The following is a 21,887-nucleotide window of genomic DNA, read 5'->3' as shown; positions in this document are numbered from 1 at the left end:
TCTACCTTGGATGGGAGTTTCTTACATGATTCTTTGGAGAAAGGAACCACAATTAAGGGAGGAAGCACAGAGTGCCACCCTGCCACACCCGAGAGGTCCTGAAAACATGCACACCACCAAAGTTTCTGGGGTCATTCACAGAAATATGGTGAAAATAGGACTCTGCCGAGGGTCCATGGTCGACACTCAGAATCATACTTTTTGATGCTTCAAACCATCAATGCATTGTAGCAAGGAAATTAGGAAGCTGAATAAAGGATTTCTCCTGAGGAGAACACAGATAATGAAGTTACTGTGAATATACACCAAAACCAATTAGTTCCCCAGCACTGTTGCACAGTTTGTAAATTCCACTGATGCAGTTTGAACCAGCAAAATGAAAAACACTATAAACTTATTTATGAACACTAAAACAAGTGAGTCGTAGGACAAATAAGCTATCCTAACATTAATGGCATGTCAAATAATAAATCTTTTATTTACATCCGTGCTATCTTGCTGTGAGAAACAAACCACTAATAATCAGATCTCCAGTGCCCTCTCCAAAGCTTCATAACGATCCACTTGCCCCCAAGATAAGCCCATCACAAAACAGAAGTGGGAGTCTCTGAAATTGTATAAGTGATAATTGTTGCTTCACTGCCAAACTTAAGAAATGCCTCCTGCTTTGATGGAACTACCTCCTCCAACTCTTAGTTTGCAAGGTTTGTGTGAGGCCTCAGTATGGGATGCAAGGGCAAAGCACATGACCTTAGGTTAGAGCAGTCAGTACTTTTCTTCCCAGTGGTTGGCTCAGAGATGGGGACATAACCCAGGATAGCCAGAGAAGGAGTGTACTTGGACTTCCATTGGAAACTATCCCGAAAGACTGTTCAGCTGGACTTCTAATTAGGAGTGAGGTTGAGAAGGCTGTAGTCTTCTTGTACCCCCAAGTTAAGAACCCTATTGCTGATGGAGCCAGTTTGGAAAAAGTAGAGTTGAGAAATGGAGAGAAACATGCTGAAGCCAAAAAGCATGCTCCTTGACTTTTCATTACATGAGATAATGCATTTTCCTTTTCACTTGATTCAGTTTGGTTTGGTTTTTCTGTCACTATATGAGAAAATACCTTGATTCAGTATTCAATCCCTGGTGGCTCAGATGGTAAAGAATCTGCTTGCAATGCGGGAGACCTGGGTTCGATCACTGGGTCAAGAAGATCCCCTGGAGAAGGGAATAGCATCCCACTCCAGTATTCTTGCCTGGAGAGTTCCAAGGACAGAGGAGCCTGTTTCACTTTCACTTTTCAATACAATTGAAGACATCCCACAGACATTACTCCCACTCATCACATTTCCATGGTATCTATTAGATGTTGACACAGTTCATGATCATGGGATCTCACAGCGGGCTTGAGGAAAGGGTATTTGTAATACGTAATGAACCGCAAAACAAGCCAAGAGGGGTTAAATACCAGACGCACATACCAGCAGTGTGGTGAGCACCAAAGTTTCAAGAAGATACAAGATGGTACATAGGATTCACCAAACCCTTCCACCATGAGAGTTGTTAAAGTTAGCAAACCTGACTATAATGGTTACAATCTGTGGGATTTTGCATTTGTTCAATTTGGGGTATAAATGGATCAAGTAACTCCTTCACTGTATATCCATAAACATCCAATAACATCACAAGTTATCATGTATATTTCTCAATCCATCTAAAACTCCTAAAAATAACCTACAGCAAAAAGAGAACAAAAGAAAAATAACATACAGTAAGGACTTGAGTTTCACTTCCTTAAATTCCACTGAAATTTTAGCAACCACAGTTGGGAAAATGATTTCTTATAAGTTTTTGTTCTGAAATAATCACAGATTCAGAGGAAGTTGCAAAAGAAAAATGTACAGAGAGATCCCACATACTCCAGCCTCCCACAATGACAGTATCCTGAGCAACAAGAGAACAATATCCAAACCAGGAAACTGACACCAGCATGATCTGCGGAGCTCATTCGGATTTCATCAGCATTGCATTAAGCACTCGTGTGTGCATTGCTTGGGGAAGGGAAATCCTATGCAATGTCATCACTGATGAAGATACAGGGGCCATTCCCTCACCATGAGTTTTCCTCCCACTGCTCCTCTCCAGCTACATCTGCCTCCATTTTCCATCTCTGGCAACTGCCAAGCTGTGCTCGATCTCTACAATGTTGTCATTTCAAGAATTCCACACAAATAGGTAAAGGGTCCATCTGCCAGTGCAGGAGACACAGGTGTGATCCCTGATCTGGGAAGACCCCATATGTCAAAGAGCAACCGAGCCCAGGCCCCACAACTATTGAGCCTGTCCTCTAGAATCCTGGAACTGCAAGTACTGAGCCCTCATGCCATAACTACTGAAGCCAGCATGCCCTAAAATCCACACTCTGCAACAAGAAGCCACCACAATGAGAGGCCTGAGCGCTGCAGCTAAAGAGTAGCCCCTGCTTGCTACAACTAATGAAAGCCTGTGCACCAGCAAAGATCCAGCACAGCCAAAAATAAATAAATACAAATTCTTAAAAAAAAAAAAAAAGATTTACAAACGACATCATGTATCATGTAACCCTCTGTGACCAAATTTGTTCTTTCAGCATAACTCCCAAAGATTCACCCAAGATGCCATAGGCACCTTGAGTTCAAACCCATGTACTGACCAGTATGCATTGTATGTATACACCCTAGTCAGTTCAATCACACACCCATTAAAGGACACTTGGGTTACTTTCAGTATGAGTCCATTATGAACAAAACTGATACAAATTTCCATACATATTTTATACATATTATTGTGAGAAGTCAACTCATTTCTCTGAGATAAACATCCAAAAAGTGCAAATAAAGAATGACTTTTAAAAGATTGTCTTCAATCACCTTGTGTACCTCCAAAACTTCACTGTTTTGACATTATTGGACTTAAAAGGCAATACCATAGCTGATCTCTTTAAGTTCTACCAGATGCAACATCTAAAGCTTGGCTGAGGTGAGCAGGGTAGCCTGGTTTTCGGATTCTGTATTTAGTATAGTGAACATTTTCTGAATCTGTTGCATGGAAACAACAGCTGGAAGTGGAATGATCAGATCTCTTTGTTCCAGCCAGGCCCACTTCATTGGCTGGAAACAGCCACCAAGTTGTGGCTCATGCTTCACAAGCTGGCAGTTTATAACTCTGCAGTAAAGTTGGGCTTCCCAGGTGGTCAGTGGTAAAGAATCTGCCTACCAATGCAGGAGACAGGGATTCAGTCCCTGGATGGGGAAGATCCCCTGGAGGAGGAAATAACAACCCACTCCAGTATTCTTGCCTGGGAAATCCCATGGACAGAGGAGCCTGGCGGGCTACAGTCTGTGGGGTCTCAAAGAGTCAGACATGACTGAGCACGCACACAAGGTATTTTTGAGGTCTCTTATCGCTACTACCTTCTAATATTTGAATTCCCAGCATGATACACAACAGGTACCTAGTAACCTCAGTTCCTTCTTTGTCTTGTGTTACATCTCCCAAAAATTATATTTATGAGCAGAGGGGCAAGTCACTGAGATGTGAATCAGTTGTTGAGCGAGCAATGCATTTCCTTTCTATGGTGGATTATCCCTGTTCACTGTTCCACTGAGACACAAAACATTTCACTTGCATCCCAGAGGAAACACATTCAAAAGGCCAGAGGAGGAGGAAGAATGCATTTCTTGAAGCGCACAAGGTTTCCACTGACTTTATTAACAAAGCAAAGATTGTCTCTCTTACTCCTTGTTTTTTATGCTTGTGTCTGAACAAAGACACATACACAGCTGGGTTCTGGGTGTGGGCTGATGGAGTGAACCTTGCATATTCAGATACATCCACCCAGGTCCTGATCATGCAATGTGCCAGACGGAAAGGAGAAAACACAGATGCAGTCGTTTCCTCCACAAGCAATGACTTAGTGCTGAGATGCGCAGGCCCCGTGATAAATGCGGGTGATTCACAGTGGTGAGGAGAACAGATCACCTGCCCTCCTGTGAATTAGGTAGATCAGATATCTGGGGACAGAGGGACACAGCACTGGGAGCATAGAGAAGAGCCATGAACTTGAGTCGGTCAGTTGAAATCTTCCTGGAGGCAGTGAAAGGTAAGCTGGCCTCTGGGAGCTGAGTGCGAAACAGCCAGGTGAGGGGGATGGGGGATGGGAGGGGAGAAGGCACAGAGTCTCGCAGAAGTTTTTTCAGCAATTGTAAGTGGTCTAGGTGGGGAGGAGAGGACTGAGATGTAGGTGTATAGGAAGCAGGAAGCAGAGCATGAACAGCCTGTGAGGTTGGCGAAAAGAAACTGCATCTATTACCTGACTCAAGTCTTACCCAAGAAAGGGAATTTGGGGGCGGGGGGTCGTAACCATTTCCTAAATATATCATTACTGTTAAATGAAACACATTGACTGACAAAATCCAACCAAGATAAAACAGTGTTAGATTAAACTTTTAGATTAAAAACCGAAGACTTAAAGGATGGGGAAAAATCCACTGGGTCAAATTCTTTTAAGCCAAAGTCTTTTGCGTGAAACTCTACTAGTCCTGAATTCTGCTGTGCTCCACAACCCCATGTACACATCCCATCTCTGCCTCTACACCAACCCCACCGCCTCCACAGTAACAGGCCCTCCACCCCTCAGAATCAATAGTTCCTTTCTGTATCTTCCCCAAGCATTCTACACATTGTTATGAATTAATGTAAAATAATAACAACCAGAGTAATCATTATTATGATGATGCTAATAATCATTAATGTTTTAATGAACAATGGTTATTATGATAATATAAAGATTAAATATTTGATTAATAAATTAACAATGTTAATTAACACATAATCAGATAGTATGCTGATGATTTTATCTTGGTGTGTCTGCCTTCACTGGTAGGCTGAGCTCCTTAAAAAAAGATCACGTATGTATCCGTTCTGGATGTTCATTCAATCACTCATTCATTTAATAAACACTTACTGAGAGCCTGCTATGAGCCCAGCATAGTCTCAATTCAGGAGACGTATCAGTGACCATATATATGGTCAACGTTCCTGGTCCTCTTGGAGTCAAATTATAAGAAGCACTTGGCTGGGAGCTGGAAGTTTCAGAAGGCATCCTGACTACAAGGAAGGGCATCAAGAAGGACTTCTAGCTGTCCACCCCTGCTGGCAGGGGCTTCTTGAGGAAAGTTTGGTTAACATATCAGTATTCTGTTCAATCCAGATAAAGGCATTTTAAAAGCTGATGGGCTTTCCCACTGAACACCTTCTCCTCCCCTTCTGCTTTTCCCCTGTGAGAAGTAAGACTCATGATCTCAAGGCACAGTGGGCCACGGAACGGTCTAGGGCCCACATGGGCCATGGGAGGTAATGCACCCATCTCTCCTGGGCTGTAAACTGCCCCCACAGCCAGGGAGCACTGAGCCTACATAGGCCTTGAAAACTACATGCCAAATTGATCAAAGTTCTTTGGACCAGAGTTCTTAGGAGCCCCTGGTGGCTTAGACGGTAAAGAGTCTGCCTGCAGTGCAGGAGACCCGGGTTCGATCTCTGTGTTGGGAAGATCCCCTGGAGAAGGAAATGGCTACCCACTCCAGTATTCTTTCCTGGAGAATCCCATGGACAGAGGAGCCTGGCAGGCTGCAGTCCATGGGGTCGCAAAGAGTTGGACACAATGGAGCGACTTCACTCTCTTTGGATCCCACTGAGAAGTTATTTCATTAGCGAGAAGGTCTACTCCCTGGGAGGCCTAGAACAAGTCGAGTTTCCGTGCCTGTGAATTCAGGGATTTGCCATTCTGTCCCAGTTCTGTGCATGGGCCAGTCCATGGCTCCGTTTACTCATGTGATAATCTGACTGTAGAGACCTCATTACCTCTCTCTGCGTATTAAGGCTTGTGAAGGAAGGGTCTAGAGATTCATCTCAGTAAGTCTATCTAACTTTCATAGTCTCCTGTTTGAGAGTTCGGGAATCTATCCCTTCACTCGAGGCTCTCGATGGTTCTGCAGTTTCATCTGATCCCTCCCCGGAGCTCCATATTAGAAGGGGCAGTCTTTGCTTGTCCCTAAAGATATGGATGACAGCTTCTCTTATTCTTCCATAACAAGAGATGCCACCCAGAAGATTCTTATTCCAAATAAATCTTCTCCAAGTTGAATTGCCTTCTGAATCTCCAAACACGGAAGTGGATACAAACTGTTTCTTCTTCAAAGCCCACCTCAGCATATATACCCTAATATGATTCCCAAGTTGTCTTAACATTCATAAACATGTTTAATGATAGCAATCATCTGCACCACTTTAAATATAAATTTATTTATTTTAATTGGAGGTTAATTACTTTACAATATTGTATTGGTTTTGCCATACATCTACATGAATCCGCCACAGGTATACACGTGTTCCCCATCCTGAACCCCCCTCCCTCCTCCCTCCCCGTACCATCCCTCTGGGTCATCTCAGTGCACCAGCCCCAAGCATCCTGTATCATCCATCAAACCTGGACTGGTGATTCATTTCATGTATGATATTATACATGTTTCAACAGATTTCCATTCTCTTTGCCGTTCAGAATATGGTTTACTAAGTTTGCATTAGACCAAAGAATCCATACTTTTTAACAGGACCCCAAGTGATTATTATCACCATGTGAGACTGAGAAACCCTGGTTCAGCAGTAATATGCTGGGTGTTGGTTTAAACTCCCTAATGAGGATGGAAATAGAGAATGTTTATGTGGAGTGCATAGGAGTTTAAACATTTAAGAGTTCAGATATCTCTCCAAGTTACTGACTTCATCTCTTTTGGATATATACCTAGAAGTGGGACTGCTTGATCCTAAGTAGTTCTATTAGCAGTTTTTTGAGGAACTTCCATACTGTTGTCCCTTGTGAAATTCGCTCAGTCACGTCCAACTCTTTGTGACCCCATGGACTATACAGTCCATGGAATTCTCCAGGCCAGAATACTGGAGTGAGTAGTCTTTCCCTTCTCCAGGGGATCATCCCAACCCAGGGATCAAACCCAGGTCTCCCACATTGCAGGCAGATTCTTTATCACTTGAGCCACAAGGGAAGTCCAAGAATACTGGAGTGGGTAGTCTTTCCCTTCTCCAGGGGATCATCCCAACCCAGGGATCAAACCCAGGTCTCCCACATTGCAGGCAGATTCTTTATCACTTGAGCCACAAGGGAAGTCCAAGAATACTGGAGTGGGTAATCTTTCCCTTCTCCAGCAGATTGTCCCAACCCAGGAATCAAACCCAGGTCTCCCACATTGCAGGCAGATTCTTTATCACTTGAGCCACAAGGGAAGTCCAAGAATACTGGAGTCGGTAGCTATCCCTTCTCCAGTGGATCTTCCCAACCCAGGATTCAAAGCAGGGTCTCCTGTGTCACAGGTGGCTTCTTTACCAACTGAGCCATGAGGGAAGCCCGTTTTCTCTTAGAGCAATACCAATGTATCCTCTCACCAACAAGTGTACAGGGCTCCTTTCTTCCACATCCTCACCAACCTTCAACTCTTGCTCTGTTTATGATAGCCACTCTTATAGGTGTGTGTGAGGTATATCTCATTGTGGTTTTGATTTGCATTTCTCTGATATAAGCTTATTTAACTTATATGCAGAGCACATCATGAGAAACGCTGGACTGGAAGAAACACAAGCTGGAATCAAGATTGCCAGGAGAAATATCAATAACCTCAGTTATGCAGATGACACCACCCTTATGGCAGAAAGTGAAGAGGAACTAAAAAGCCTCTTGAGGAAAGTGAAAGTGGAGAGTGAAAAAGCTGGCTTAAAGCTCAACATTCAGAAAATGAAGATCATGGCATCTGGTCCCATCACTTCATGAGAAATAGATGGGCAAACAGTGGAAACAGTGTCAGACTTTATTTTGGGGGGCTCGAAAATCACTGCAGATGGTGACTGCAGCCATGAAATTAAAAGACACTTACTCCTTGGAAGGAAAGTTATGACCAACCTAGATAGCATATTGAAAAGCAGAGACATTATTTTGCCAACAAAGGTCCGTCTAGTCAAGGCTATGGTTTTTCCAGTGGTCATGTATGGATGTGAGAGTTGGACTGTGAAGAAAGCTGAGTGCTGAAGAATTGATGCTTTTGAACTGTGGTGTTGGAGAAGACCCTTGAGAGTCCCTTGGATTGCAAGGAGATCCAACCAGTCCATTCTAAAGAAGATCAGCCCTGGGATTTCTTTGGAAGGAATGATGCTAAAGCTTAAACTCCAGTATTTTGGCCACCTCATGTGAAAAGTTGACTCATTGGGAAAGACCCTGATGCTGGGAGGGATTGGGGGCAGGAGGAAAAGGGGACAACAGAGGATGAGATGGCTGGATGGCATCACTGACTCGATGGACATGAGTCTGAGTGAACTCCGGGAGATGGTGATGGACAGGGAGGCCTGACGTGCTGCGATTCATGGGGTAGCAATGAGTCGGACATGACTGAGCAACTGGAATGAACTGAACTGAACTGATGATTAGTGAGGATGAGTATTTTTTTTCACATATCTGTTGGCTGTTTGCATATCTTCTTTTAAGAAATGTCTATTCAGGTCTCCAGCACATTTTTAAATCAGATTTTTTTTCTTCCTATTCATTTGTTTGAGCTCGTTATACATTTCGGATATTAACTCCTTATCAGATATTATGGTCTGCAAAGATTTTTTCTCTGACTCCATCTCCTCACACTGCTGATTGTTCGTTTTACTGTCCAGAAGCTTCTTAGTTTGATGCAATCCTGTTTGTCTACTGAAGAAAAATTTTCTAAAAGATCTCCCAATTCTTAAATTTTTAAAGTGTCAGTGCAGTAGAAAGTTCATGGAATTGATATTTAGGAAAACCTTGATTCTAAGCTCTGGTTTCTTCCACTTATATAACCTTGACTAAACACAAACCTTTCACATGCACTTACTGGATAACATTCTATGCCAAACGCTAGGCTCCAAGAATTCATGGTCCAGTAGGAGAGGCAGAAATTAAGCAACTACCACTACAAAGTGTTATATTTGCCAGAATGAAGCTTGCAGTGGGTTTAGGGTGCTTACAAGGCAACTTATTCAGACTATGGAGCTCAAGGAAGTCTTCTGTGAAGAAGGGATGTCTCAGCAGATTTACTGCAGCAGCCCCCAGATGTTTCGGCACCAGGGACAGATTCTGTGGGCTTCCCTGGTGGCTCAGCTGATAAGGAACCTGCCTGCCAATGCAGGAGATGCAAGAGACTTGGGTTCAATCCCTGGGCCAGGGAGATCTTCTGGAAAAGGAAATGGCACTCTGCTCCAAATAGTCTTGCTTGGAGAATCCCATAGACAGAAGAGTCCAGTGGGCTACAGTCCATGGGGTAGCAAAGAGTAAAACATGACTGAGTGTACTCACACACACACACACACACACACACACACACAGTTCATCCAGTAATGTGAGCAATGAGAAATGGCTGAAAATACAGATGAAGCTTTGCCTACTAGCCTGTCACTCACATCCTGCTAGGCGGCCTGATTCTTAACAGGTTACGGACCAGAAACAGTCCATGGACCAAGGCTTGGGGACCCCTGATTTCATGGATCTCCAGAGCCTCATTTTCCTCCTTCTGTAAAATGGGAATAAAAGCTTTACTGCATAGAGTGGTTGTACAGATTCAATAAATTAATCTAGCACAGTATTGGCACTGAACAAGTATTAAATAATCTCCCCTTGCCCTTTTACAGTTAAGGAATTCTAAAAGCCATCAATGAAAAGGAATACTGAGAACATAACACAGAGAGAAGCTCCTCCAAGTATAATGAGGTATAAAGCAATAATAACTAATGGACCTAAGCCTTTCGTTCTAAATATAAAGTGAAGTCTCCCCAGGTGCTGCCTTCTCTGTTTGTTCTTCATTTAATTGTACATTATTTTAGAGCAAGAATTGCTTCCTCTATATTCTGTGCTGGGCTGTTCCCTGCATCAAATATGCTGTTGGATGGGACTAAATAAATTTTATTTAAATTAAATTGACATACATACTCATCGTCCATATTTTTCAAGTCATGTCTAATCATTAATCCAATTAATAACCCTATAAGGAGGTTGTAGTTTTTCCATTTAATTATTCCTGGTTTATAATCCATGGTTGAGGAAATCCGGCGATTGAAGCCCTCTTCCGGCCTAATCAGTAGCTAATGAAGATTTAAGTGAAGGCTTCTTGGTTTCTTTTCCTTTAACGGAGATGCCTGTCCATTTTTCCACTTGGTGGCTACTTTATTAAGAAAAGTCATTAAAAGGAATTAACAATTCTATTCTCCTTTGATAGACCCACATTTTCATTTCAGAAGTAGACCTCAGCTTGCTTCATGTCATAACAATAGATCATCTTAAAATTTTACATCCTGAAAAACAAGAATAAATTTTAAAGTTGCAAAAAATTCCTTTAGTAAGATAAATAAAAGTCAGTTTCTATATAATATTAAGTGGTTGGTTTTGTTATTTTCAATTAAGTTCAGTCACTCAGTCATGTCCAACTCTTCGCAACCCCAAGAACCGCAGCACACTAGGCCTCCCTGTCCATTACCAACTCCCAGAGTCCAGCCAAACCCATGTCCATCAAGTTGATGATGCCATCCAGCCATCTCATCCTCTGTCGTCCCCTTCTCCTCCTTCCCTCAATCATTCCCAGCATCAGGGTCTTTTCAAATGAGTCAGCTTTTCGCATCAGGTGGCCAAAGTATTGGAATTTCAGCCTCAACATCAGTCCTTCCAATGAACACCCAGGACTGATTTCCTTTAGGATGAAATGGTTGGATTTCCTTGCAGTCCAAGGGACTCTCAAGAGTCTTCTCCAACACCACAGTTCAAAAGCATCAATTTTTTGGCACTCAGCTTTTCTTATAGTCCAGCTCTGACATCCATACACGACTACTGGAAAAACCATAGCCTTGACTAGATGTACCTTTGTTGACAAAGTAATGTCTCTGTTTTTTAATATGCTGTCTAAGTTGGTCATAACTTTCCTTCCAAGGAGTAAGTGTCTTTTAATTTCATTGCTGCAGTTGCCATCTGCAGTGATTTTGGAGCCCAGAAAAATAAAGTCAGCTACTGTTTCCACTGTTTCCCCATCTATTTGCCATGAAGTGACGGGACCAGATGCCATGATCTTCGTTTTCTGAATGTTGAGCTTTAAGCCAACTTTTTCACTCTCCTCTTTCACTTTCATCAAGAGATTCTTTAGTTCTTCTTCACTTTTTGCCATAAGGGTGGTGTCATCTGCATATTTGAGGTTATTGATATTTCTCCTGGCAATCTTGATTCCAGTTTGTGCTTCCTCCAGCCCAGGCTTTTGAAGTAGCTGAAGATTTTAGATAGTTGGAGATTTTTGGTTTTGTCTGGTTTATCATTTGTTGATTTTAGCTTTTATGCTGTGACCATATTTTTAAGACATTCCAATGGGGACAAAAGAAGCATGTTTGGGGATTTTTCAATCAAAACTTTGCTGAATTCATTATAAAACAAATATACCTAGAATAAGCTAGCACACAAGTTTAAATTTTGGAGGTCCCACCTAAAACAATCTAAATGTCTAGCTTCTCTTGAAAAATAGTATATGTAGCAACACAGAACTCACATTCCTGCCACACTTTTTGCTGGAGCTGAGTGGCAGCTACCTTTGTAGATGGGGTAAGTAATGTGGCATCAAACAGCTTCCTTCTTCCCTCATTTACTGGTCCTTCCTGCCTGAAGGTAGTCTGAGTTTGGATCACCAGCCCTGTCTAACACCCTCTTGTTGCCAAGAAGGAAATATATCCAGAGGAAATAGAACAAATGACTTCTAGGGTTCAGATATTATTGCATAATAAAGAACATCCAAAACTCAGCAACAAAAACACAAGCATTTGTTTTGCTCATGTGTCTCAGGGTCAGCCAGGCTGATCTAACCTAGGTTAGGTTGGTCTGGGGTGGCTTGGCTTTTCTCCACTTGTCACTCATTCTCCTCCTGGCAACAGCACACCAGTGAGGCAACCTCTTCTCAAGGCAGTGACAGAAATAGAAAAGGTCAAGGGAAACACAGGCTTCTCAGTTGGCTCAGTGGTAAAAAAAAAAAAAAAAAAAAATCTGCCTGCCAATGCAGGAGACATGTGTTCGACCCCTGGGTGGGGAAGATCCCCTGGAAAAGGAAATGGCAACCCACTCCAGTATTCTTGCCTGGGAAATCCCATGCACAGAGGAGCCTACAGCCCATGGGGTCACAAAGAGTTAGACATGACCGAGTGAGCACACACAAAGAGGAACACATGAGCTCTCATACTATCTAGGTTCATAACTAGTAGACTTTGACATCTGTCTCTTTCAAGTGAGTGAATCAAGTCAGGTGGCTAATTGCATGTCAAAGAAATTGGGAAATGTGCACTGCCCCTTTAACAATGGAATTTCCAAAGCACATCATGGATTGAGCAGGGGTAAGTTTAAATAAATAGAGCCAGTAACCCATCTGCCACTGAAGGGGTAGTCAACCATCCCTTGCACAGTCTCCATCAAGCCTACTTTCACTCATTCATCTTCCATTTCCTCCCCGGAGCCATCTGATTTGGAGACAGCAGGTCCTATCTCATGATATAGACAAGGAAAAGAGACAAAAATAATCAAAGCCGTGAGAAGAATCTACCCCTTAACCTAGTGTTCTTCACTTCTCAATTTGACAACAGAGCACTATTATTTAACCTGTGTAAAGTAAAACAATTGCTTATAGATTTTGCCAATAGAATTTCATATTTGGAAAGAGCTACATTAAAGCTTGAAAGGTATTATAAAACTGGGCTACAAATCACTCATTTAGAATAAGTTCTAAATACTCAAAGCAATCTTTTCCTTAATAATTCTCAGAGTCTGATTGCACCTTATGTGGAAATGAGGCACTAGAGACCTCCACTCGGGGAAAAAGAGCCTCCTACAAATTGCACGGCATCATTTACTTTACGATGAAAAATCTCAGCAGGCTTCCCTTTACTTTCAAAATTGTAGTTTTTGTTCTCTGCTTCTAAAACTTGACACTTAAAAAAAAAAAAAAACACTGCACTTAAAAAGCCAATAAAGCATTGAATCAGTAATGAATGAAGAAAGGGGAAATAAAGTTTCGTAAATGAATTTTAACATGCTAATCTACTTCTGGTTCAGTCACTCAGTCGTGTCCGCCTTTTTGCAGCCCCATGGACTGCAGCACTCCAGGCCTCCCTGTCTATCACCAACTCCCGGAGTTTACCCAAACTCATGTCCATTGAGTCAATGATGCCATCCAACCATCTCATCCTCTGTCCTCCCCTTCTCCTCCCATCTTTGATCTTTCCCAGCATCAGGGTATTTTCCAGTGAGTCAGTTCTTCACATTCAGTTCAGTTCAGTTCAGTTCAGTCGCTTAGTCGTGTCCGACTCTTTGCGACCCCATGAATCGCAGCATCACATTAGGTGGCCGAAGTATTGGAATTTCAGCTTTAACATCAGTCCTTTCAATGAATATTCAGGACTGATTTCCTTTAGGATAGACTGGTTGGATCTCCTTGCAGTCCAAGGGACTCTCAAGAGTCTTCTCCAACACCACAGTTCAAAAGCATCAATTGTTCGGAACTTTATTATCTTTGTAGTTCAACATCCATACATGACTACTGGAAAAACTATAGCTTTGACTAGACGAGTCTTTGTCGGCAAACTAATGTCTCTGCTTTTTAATATGCTGTCTAGGGTTGGTTATAGCTTTTCTTCCAAGGAGTAAGTGTCTTTTAATTTCATGGTTGCAGTCATCATCTGCAGTGATTTTGCAACCCCCAAAAATAGTTTGTCACTGTTTCCACTGTTTCCCCATCTGTTTTCCATGAAGTGATGGGACCAGATGGCATGATCTTAGTTTTTTGAATGTTGAGTTTTAAGCCAACTTTTTCACTCTCCTGTTTCACTTTCATCGAGAGGCTTTTTAGTTCCTCTTCACTTTCTGCCATAAGGGTGGTGTCATCTGCATATCTGAGGTTATTGATATTTCTCCCAGCAATCTTGATTTCAGCTTGTGCTTCATCCAGCCTAGCATTTCACATGATGTCCTCTCCATATAAATTAAATCTAAATAAGCAGGGTGACAATATACTGCCTTGACATACTCCTTTCCCAATTCGGAACCAGTCTGTTGTTCCCTGTCCAGTTGCTTCTTGACCTGCATACAGATTTCTCAGAAGGCAGTCAAGGTGGTCTGGTATTCCCATCTCTTGAAGAATTCTCCACAGTTTAACATGCTAATTTGGACAATAACCCATAAATAGCCATAGGGATCCCTTAATTCCTTACAAGAGAAGTTCCATTCAAACAAACAGAAGCTCCTTTTTTTTCTGGAGTGTGAGTGTCCACACAGTCCCGCCTTCTCTCCTAGCATGCATGGATGAGCAGTCCAGGAAACGTCCCTGAGCTCTGTATGCTGACCTTAGGTGCTGAGTAGTTTAGTCTCTAAGTCATGTCCAATTCTTTGGGACCCCATGGACTGTAACTCTCCAGGCTCCTCTGTCCATGGGATTTCCCAGGCAAGAACACTGGAGTGGGTTGCCATTTCCTTCTCCAGGGGATCTTCCCAACCCAGGAATTGAACCTGTGTCTCTTGCATTGGCAGGTGGATTCTTTACCACCAAGTCACCTGGGAAGCCCACTAGAAGCAACCCCCAAATACCCAGCTTCCACTGTTTTTCTAGGACCCAACCATTGTAGCTTTAGCTTTCTAGAGGCACCCTTGTCATGCAGGCAAAATTGACCTCCCACTCCACAAAATGAAGACGCACAAATATAGTAATCAGAAACCTGGAAGGTGCCAGCAGTTCACAAGCTCTAAAGCTTCCAAAAACATCCCCAGTCCAAAAGCTTGCATGTGGACCACCCTCATCACCTTCACACACCTCACAGTGTTCAAATCCTTTCAACACCAAGAACTATGATCCCCCTCCAGATTTATTTTGTTTTGTTGGCAGAAAGTAGCCTGCTGAGGAAGCAGAAGAGACAAATGGGAGTTTCTGTATCTCTCTTCCTTGTTTCCAAGTCTAGAGTAAATTATTTTTCTTTTTCCCTAAAACCTTTCCTACCTGTGATATAAATACTGGGTTGAAAGCTTTGCTGGTTCCAGTCTTTACACTTTAGCAACGAGCTGGGTCGGGCCATGGTGCCTCCCCACAGGCCTGGTTCACACCTTCGTCTCCTTTGAGTGCATCACAGTAACACCACCCATCGCCAGGGATCATGAAGTGCATGGAAGTACGAAGCACACCTAACACTTGCACGTTGAAGAATTCCACGAGGAGTGTGTCCCTCCATGAATTTCAATATATCCGGCAGGGATTAGAAAGAGAGTTTAGAGATACAGCACTTTATTATCTGCTTTCAAGGATTTGAAATCACTTAAGCCACACAGTCAATGGCACCCCACTCCAGTACTCTTGCCTGGAAAATCCCATGGACGGAGGAGCCTGGTAGGCTGCAGTCCACGGGGTCGCTAAGAGTTGGGCAAGACTGAGCAACTTTACTTTCACTTTTCACTTTCATGCATTGGAGAAGGAAATAGCAACCCATTCCAGTATTCTTGCTTGGAGAATCCCAGGGACAGAGGAGCCTAGTGGGCTGCCATCTATGGGGTCGCACAGAGTCAGACACGACTGAAGCAACTTAGCAGCAGCAGCAGCAGCAGCAAACCACACACTCAGGGACCTTCCTGGTGGCTCACATGGTAAAGAATCTGCTTGCAATGCAGGAGACCCAGGTTCAGTCTCTGGGTCAAGAAGATCCCCTGGGGAAGGGAATGATAACCCACTCCAGCATTCTTGCCTGGAGAATTCCAAGGACAAAGGACCCTGGCAGGCCCCAATCTATGGGATCACAAACAGTCAGACACAACTGAGCAGCTAACACTTGCAAACTACACAACCAAGTTGATAGTTTGCATTTTCATTTTGTAAACCAGGTGGGGAGGGGGCTTGAAGTTGTGAGACATGAAGTCATTTTTTTCAAAGTCACAAACATAGTTAGGAGCAGAGCTTCACCACAGGGTGGAGGTGGGTTCAGTTCAGTTCAGTTCAGTGTCACTCAGTCATGTCCGACTCTTTGCAACCCCATGAACTGCAGGACACCAGGCCTCCCTGTCCAACACCAACCCCCGGAGTTCACTCAAACTCACATCCATTGAGTTGGTGATGCCATCCAGCCATCTCATCGTCGTCCCCTTCTCCTCCTGACCCCAATCCCTCCCAGCATCAGGGTCTTTTCCAATGAGTCAACTCTTCGCATGAGGTGGCCAAAGTACTGGAGTTTTAGCTTTAGTATTATTCCTTCCAAAGAAATCCCAGGGCTGATCTCCTTTAGAATGGACTGGTTGGATCTCCTTGCAGTCCAAGGGACTCTCAAGAGTCTTCTCCAACACCACAGTTCACAAGCATCAATTCTTCAGAGCTCAGCTTTCTTCACAGTCCGACTCTCACATCCATACGTGACCACTGGAAAAACCATAGCCTTGACTAGACAGACCATTGTTGGCAAAGTAAAGTCTCTGCTTTTCAATGTGCTATCTAGGTTGGTCATAATTTTTCTTCCAAGGAGTAAGCATCTTTTAATTTCATGGCTGCAGTCACCATCTGCAGTGATTTTGGAGCCGAAAAAAATAAAGTCTGAAACTGTTTCCACTGTTTCTCCATCTATTTGCCCTGAAGTGATGGGACCAGATGCCATGATCTTCGTTTTCTGAATGTTGAGCTTTAAGCCAATTTTTTCGCTCTCCTCTTTCACTTTCCTCAAGAGGCTTTTTAGTTCCTCTTCACTTTCTGCCATAAGCATGGTGTCATCTGCATATCTGAGGTGAATGATATTTCTCCCGGCAATCTTGATTCCAGCTTGTGCTTCTTCCAGCCCAGTGTTTCTCATAATGTACTCTGCATATAAGTTAAATAAGCAGGGTGACAATATACAGCCTTGAGGGACTCCTTTTCCTATTTGGAACCAGTCTGTTGTTCCATGTCCAGTTCTAACTATTGCTTCCTGACCTGCATACAAGAGGCAGGTGATCTGATACTCCCATCTCTTTCAGAATTTTCCAGTTTATTGTGATCCACACAGTCAAAGACTTTGGCATAGTCAGTAAAGCAGAAGAAGATGTTTTTCTGGAACTCTCTTGCTTTTTGCATGATCCAGCGGATGTTGGCAATTTGATCTGTGGTACCTCTACTTTTTCTAAAACCAACTTGAACATCAGGAAGTTCACGGTTCATTATTGCTGAAGCCTGGCTTGGAGAATTTTGAGCATTACTTTACTAGCATGTGAGGTGAGTGCAATTGTGCAGTAGTTTGAGCATTCTTTGGCATTGCCTTTCTTTGGGATTGGAATGAAAACTGACCGTTTCCAGTCCTGTGGTCACTGCTGAGGTTTCCAAATGTGTTGGCATATTGAGTGCAGCACTTTCACAGCATCATCTTTCAGGATTTGAAATAGCTGCCCTGGAATTCCATCACCTCCACTAGCTTTGTTCGTAGTGATGCTTTCTAAGGCCCACTTGACTTCACATTCCAGGATGTCTGGCTCTAGGTGAGTGATCACACTATGGTGATTATCTTGATCATGAAGATCTTTTTTGTGCAGTTCTGTGTGTTCTTGCCACCTCTTCTTACTATCTTCTGCTTCTATAGAAGTGAATTGAAGTCGCTCAGTTGTGTCCAACTCTTTGCGACCCCGTGGACTGTAGCCTACCAGACTTCTCTGTCCATGGGATTCTCCAGGCAAGAATACTGGTGTGGGTTACCATTTCCTTTCTCAGGGGACCTTTCTGACCCAGGGATCGAACCCAGGTCTCCCGCATTGGAGGCAGACTCTTTAACCTCTGAGCCACCAGGGAAAGACCCTGCTTCTGTTAGGTCCATACCATTTCTGTCCTTTATCAAGCCCATCTTTGCATGAAATGTTCCCTTGGTATCTCTAATTTTCTTGAAGAGATCGCTAGTCTTTCCCATTCTGTTGTTTTCCTCTATTTCTTTGCATTGATCGCTGAGGAAGGCTTTCTTATCTTTTCTTGCTCTTCTCTGGAAGTCTGCATTCAGATGCTTCTTGGACCTGTCTGTCCCCTTTGTGCTTGATTAAATTCTACTATCATAACTTCTGTTAAATTCTCCTTTCCGTGTCTGTAAATATAAGTAAGGAGCAAAATCAAAGCTCTCTTTCTTACAAAACATTTGATTTTGCCATTATAAGCTTATACTTTTGCTTATTTGTTACTCTGAGATGGTTTCTGTACATATTTTAAAGATATTTGGCAAAGCATTACTACTGCTTGACTATATTTTTCTATAAGAATTCTTTAGGACAAATTGGTTGGTGCCAAGAAGTCTAGAATCTAGGAGCAGAGTTTTCCTGTGTCTTGATTTTAGATGATTTCAGAAATTGTGCCAATGGGTATAAAACCTGCCTTTCTCATCCAACAGTGAGAGAGAAAGACAGAGGAAGAGACTGAGGGTGTGAGTGTGTGATGAGCAAGGTTGAGAAAGGCTTGCCACACAGCACACAGTCTTGTGGCTTAGATTTCTATCTGTTCTTCAGCTGCCAGGGTGACGCAGGAAACCAGTGAGCAAGCTGTCCTGGGCATGGTTGCAACAAGACCTTCACCACTGCCTTTTCCTACTTTTTTCTGCCATTAAAGATATACTTTTGTAAGAAAGGAGTAATAACATAAAATTTTGTGACTATGAGAGTCTTAGTCCTAGTTAATGAGAAATCTCCTCTAAAATCTAACCACAGTCTCTAGTTCTTTTTTAGCTATTTGGCCTATTTTGTAAACTTCACTGTATAAGTGACAGCAATAAAAATGCTGATTAATAAGACTTAATAAGAATGAGGCAATCATTGCAATGCCTTTGTGGGCTGAGTGTGGGTTGGTCTGGTGACTTGGTTTTACCCAAAACAATATGGCAAAGAAGATGGGCTGTCTCTTCCATGATTACACAGCATAACAGTGACTTCCATCTTGCTTGCTGACTCTCTCGCTTTGGGGTTTTGATGAAGCAGTTTGAATTACTGGGAAGGTCCATGTAGCATGAAACTGATAACAATCAAGGAACAGTGTCCAATATTCTGAAAGAAATGGAATCCCACCAATAACCATGTGAGCCTGGAAATAAATCCTTTCCACCATAACAGGGAGACCCCAGTCACTATATTTTGATAGAAGCGGCATAGGAGATTCTGACTCTGAGACACCCAGAGCTAAGTCTAGATCCTTGACTCACAGAAATAGTGAGATAATAAATGTGTGCTTTTTAATCCAGTAAATTCAGGGAAATTTTTTACACAGCAATAAATAATGAACACACCTAGCCTTAAGCGCAAAACATATATCAACTACCTCTTGAATGATCAAGTACTTTATCTTTTTCTCATATTCTCAAAAGGAAAAACAAAAATACTGGAATTGAGTAATGGGTAGGAAAATGGCGATACCCAGAGAAGGTAGGAATGTTTTCAAAGGCCTAAAATCGCTGTGGGTAAAGTTGCTTTCTGGAGAAGGAAATGGCAACCCACTCCAGTATTCTTGCCTGGAGAATCCCATGGATGGAGGAGCCGGTGGGCTACAGTTCATGGGGTCACAAAGAGTTGGACACGACTGCGTGACTTAATGTAACTTAAAATGTATACAGATAGCAACAATGAATTGCTACAAAACTTTGGTGTAAATTCACTATTTGATCATCGAGATGAATTTGGGCAATGCAATGTGAGTTTTAGGACCAACCACCTAGTAGCTGAAACTGATATTAGTAGCTCTCTTTCTATCAACACTGTAGCTAAAAAAAACCTAACCCTGAAACTCCTTGAGAAAAAAAAATATTTCCCTTAATTATATTCTTATCAGAACCCAGAATTTCTATTGCTTCTTAAAGTTAAAATAAGAGCATACATCAAAACCACTTAAGGCTAATGACCTACATACATCAGGATGAAGAACCCTGAAGATGCTTGAATTCTTGCCTATGGATTCAGCAGATGGTGTACCAGATCTGGCTTTGTACCAGCTCATAAGCGACAACTGTATATACATACTCTCAGTGTTGTGTTTTGTGTCGTCTTGGTAGCTTGAATTTGGTTATAAGAGGAAAATAATATGTGGAAGGCAAAGCAGAGAAGCAGACAGAAACTGGATCCCAGAAATAATTCTGAGCCAGTAAGTTAATCAGGCCTGGAAAGCTGCTCTACATCTGGACCTTCATCTAGTTACTAAAACAAACAAAAAATCCTCTTCATTATTTTTGCATGTTTGAATTGGATTTTCTGTATCTCAGGATCTTAAACTGAATACACCTCAACAGATGCACATGGAGGAGGGGATACAAATTGAATATGTACTCTTTTTTTTTTTTTTTTTTTTAGAGTTCTAAACCACTGTCTGTTCTGTGCAACTTGCCTTGTTAATTGCCTGTTGTGGGGTGAAAAATTGATTCTAGGTCACAGTTTTGATGGGAAACATCAAGGATAATTCTAAGATGAGAGAATCAAAGGTGCTTCTAAAATGATAGCCATAATGTTTCAGTGTTGGAAAGTAAGTATAACATTAAATTGGCACAGATATTTTAACAATTTTTTTTTTTATTCTTGATATGGCTCTTCCAATACCCTCAAGCAAGAAGGTAAGCAAGATTCACTAACTGACAAAAGAATCAAATCTTTCCCAGTGAGAAGAGAAAATATAGAACTTGGTCTTGACATAGCTTTATGGTAGGAGCTTATGAAATCCACAGCTATCAATTCCATTTTATAAATGACAACATGTTTCGTGACTATCACTGTTTTTCAACTGGCGAAAGATGAAATAGACATGTTAATCCTCCTCCAAGTGGAGATAAGAAGAAACTTATTAGGGACTTCAATAAAACAAAAGACTATTTTGAAAACATAATTTGAAATATATTATCAAATGAAAAAGTAAAACCTAAGCATTTAGGTTGCTCACAGTTATAAACATAATATGTGAGAGTAAAGAGATACATTGCAGTAGGCTGAAAAATGTCCCACCCCTCTCCTTCCTCCTCTCCCATAGATATCCACGTTCTAAGCCCTGAGACCTGTGGATGTTATCTTATGTGGTTAAACAAAAAAAAAATTGTCTTTGCAGATGTGATTAAGAATCTCTAAGATGAAGACCCTAGGTTATCTGGACAGGACCCAAATGCCATTATAGGTGTTCTTTTGAGAGGCAGAGGAGATCTCAGACAGGGAAGAGGAGAAAGTGGCGTGAATGAAGAGAGAGTCTTAATGATTCTAAGTTGCTGGCCTTGAAGATGGAAGATGAGGACGTGAACAAACAAAAGCAAGAAATGCAGCCCTAGAAACTGGACAAGGCAAGTGAAACTAACTCTGGACGTCTGACCTCCAATACTGAAAGAAGATAGAAGATGCCTTTAGCTAGAACTGGAAACCACATCAAGTCTGTGGTACAACCATCTTTGCATATATTCATCCTCGAATTTTGGTACTTAAACAGATACTGTCTATATTGATGAACTATCAAGTTTGGACTGTTGTTAATTTTTACTTTTAAAGTACGTTGGTAAATATCTAAATCACCCTCTAAATTGTTCATTTCATTTTCAAAGGTTCTGATAGAGCTATCATTCTTAAATGACAGAATTGTGAAAGTTAAGAGTGTATTCTTCTATACCTCTATTTTTGCAGCTGAATGGCAACTTTATTTATTTATTCCAAAGGTGATACCAAACTCTGATTCCTGACTCTCAAGGAAAAGAATATAGGATGCAGGCCTCTCTAAATCCCATAGGAGGCCAAGGCAGGTCCCACCATGACACAGTCTCCCAACGATAATTCTTGACAACACCTG

Source organism: Ovis canadensis, chromosome 2 (genome assembly GCF_042477335.2).
Source record: "Ovis canadensis isolate MfBH-ARS-UI-01 breed Bighorn chromosome 2, ARS-UI_OviCan_v2, whole genome shotgun sequence".
NCBI lineage: Eukaryota > Metazoa > Chordata > Mammalia > Artiodactyla > Bovidae > Ovis > Ovis canadensis.
This window is presented reverse-complemented; position numbering follows the sequence as displayed.